We start from the raw sequence: 2,508 nt of genomic DNA, 5'->3' as shown, positions 1-2,508 counted from the left end.
GAACTCTATGAGAAGTGTGTTATTTTGAGTGAGTATTTAATTCTAAGGCTGCATTTGTTTCTGAGAACAAGACAAGACAAGATACTGAGAATAAGACATAAATGACAGAGACACAAAATTTTTGTTCTTGTATTTTTTTTAGTGATAAATTAGAACAAATTATAAAAATTCAATTTATTCTTATTTTTTTCATTAAAAAAGTTTAAGAAAAATTAAAAAAAAAAATAATGAAAGAAAAAATGAAAAATAAGTTGTGTCTTTTGTTAGTGTCTCTGAGTCCTTCCTGTCAGGATAGACACAAGATACACTAATTCAGTGTCTCTGGACACAATGTCTCTATCTAGGTCTCATCTATCAAATATGATTCTGTGTTCGTGTCTCAGTGTCCCGTCCCTGTAAACAAACGCAGCCTAAAAGTTGGACGTTGGGGCTTTCACTCTAAAGGGTAAAGGACCTTGTTCGTTTTTTCAAGATTGAAATTGAGATGGACACTGGGCGTTTTTTCAAGATCCTAATATGTGAGTGTGTGTGTGGTCCCCCCCACCCCCTCCCTTTCTCTTTCTTCTTCGTTCCCCCTCTTGATTCTTGGTTATTGAAATTGTTCTTTGTGCTTCTCGTGTCTTACCATTGAACTTCTGTTAATGTTCTTCAAATTTGATAAACTCTGCTTTGTTAATTTTAGGTGCCTTTATTACTGCTGGTGTGTTAACGGCTGGCTTGATCAGTTTTAGACGAGGTAACTCTCATTTAGGGCAGAAGCTAATGAGGGCTCGTGTGGTGGTCCAAGGCGCGACGGTGGCTCTTATGGTTGGGACTGCCTATTATTATGGAGATAATCCTTGGCAGAGTGACCACAAAAAGGAAAAAATTTAAACATTGGAATTGCTTGGTTTCTTGTTGGCTTGGTTTTTGTTTTGTGAGATGTGGAGTTTGGTCATTTGGGGACCAAAATCCTTCCCAATTTCATCTTACTCAAACTTCTTGCAACCCATTACAGTTGAATTATCATGAATGTTCTTTGGTATATTATATTTCTTAACTAATAAGACGGGCGATTCTCAATTGACTTGTAGATGTGGGAAGCAGTGGAATTTTGGGTTTCCAAAGCTCAATCATGGAAGTATGGCAGGGTTTCAGTTGGGATACGTTCATATGATCCTATCAAATATAATTTTATATCTTTATATTCTTATCTTAATATCTTATCTTATAAACAAACACAGCCTAATAGCATGGTAAACTTGAAATTCTAGTAGAACGTTTTTTAACCTAATCGATGCTAATGACTACATTAGTTTATGTTTTGTGAGTTGTGACTCGCATGTTGCTTTAATTCTCACTTAAACTGTTTATAATATAAAATCACATTTTATCAATTAAATAAGAGAAAAATTGAGAATAAGTAATAGGCTAATTTTTTTTGTTATGGAAGTAAAAGTGGTGATATATTTTAACATGATAATTTTTTGTATTTTTTAAAACTGTGGAAGTACACAAATTCCTGGCACCGATTTCTGTACTTAAAATTTTTTAATTTTTTTTAACACAAATCCCTAGCACCGATTTGTGTACCAACACAAATTTCTGGCACCGATTTGTGTACCTACACAAATTCCTGGCACCGATTTGTGTATTTCTCACAAATTTCTGGCACCGATTTGTGTACCTCTCACAAATCGGTCGGTTCGATTTCTGCTTCTCTAGTTAAACGATTCCACATTTAAGTATAACACCCCAACAATCCACATTTAAGAAAAACACCACTAACACTCCAATATTAAAAATAAAAAATTCGAATAAATATTCCCTAAAAAAATTATGATATATAATGATAATAATTTTGCATGATAAAGTAGAAAAATTTTCAAGTGTGCTATCGTACCGGTGTTTCAGTGATTTTTAACCGTTGATCTTAATCATAAAAAATATATATAATATATATAATTAAAATCGACGGTTAAAAATCACTGATACACCGATATAATGGTACACTTAAAAATCTTTCCAAAAAAAAAGGATAAGGAAGACAAATGACCCAAACAGGTGGGGTCCAGCAAATCAAAAAACGAAAAAGACAAAAACTAAGATTACCCAAATAAACCTGGTGGGGTCCAAATCATCAAATAATATAACTAAAAAGAGGAAAGATATTCCTTAAAAAATATATTGATTTAAATATATAACTTTAATCCGCCGTTAGTTATTGTGTGTATCTGTATTTTCTTTTATTTTTTCATTTTTAATAGATATTCCATAAAAGTATATTGATACTATTTTTTTTTGTTGTTTGAAAAAAAATAATACGACCTCTGTTCTGAAAATCGGACCGAATCGGTCGGTCCGTCACTCTCTCAAGCAGCTCTCTTCCCCCAAAATAAAAACCCTAGCAAACTAGCAGTAGCCTCCATCGCCGCCACAAGGAGGGAGACACTGCCGTCGTCGTTCTTGAGCTCTTCAACTCATGTTTACTCCAACTCTTCTCAACTTTCACTTTCTCAAACGAAGCTC

At 33.7% G+C, this 2,508-nt stretch overlaps 1 long non-coding RNA gene across 1 annotated transcript; it reads left to right on the top strand.

Moving 5' to 3' along the window:
- Positions 204 to 1,069, top strand: LOC107629809. Its single transcript, XR_001618046.2, has 2 exons — positions 204 to 518; positions 683 to 1,069. It is a non-coding gene; the product is annotated as an uncharacterized LOC107629809 (long non-coding RNA).

The sequence above is a fragment of the Arachis ipaensis genome, chromosome B03 (assembly GCF_000816755.2).
Source record: "Arachis ipaensis cultivar K30076 chromosome B03, Araip1.1, whole genome shotgun sequence".
Lineage (NCBI taxonomy): Eukaryota > Viridiplantae > Streptophyta > Magnoliopsida > Fabales > Fabaceae > Arachis > Arachis ipaensis.
The sequence above is the reverse complement of the archived record's forward strand: the minus strand, read 5'-3'. Positions and strand labels throughout refer to the sequence as shown.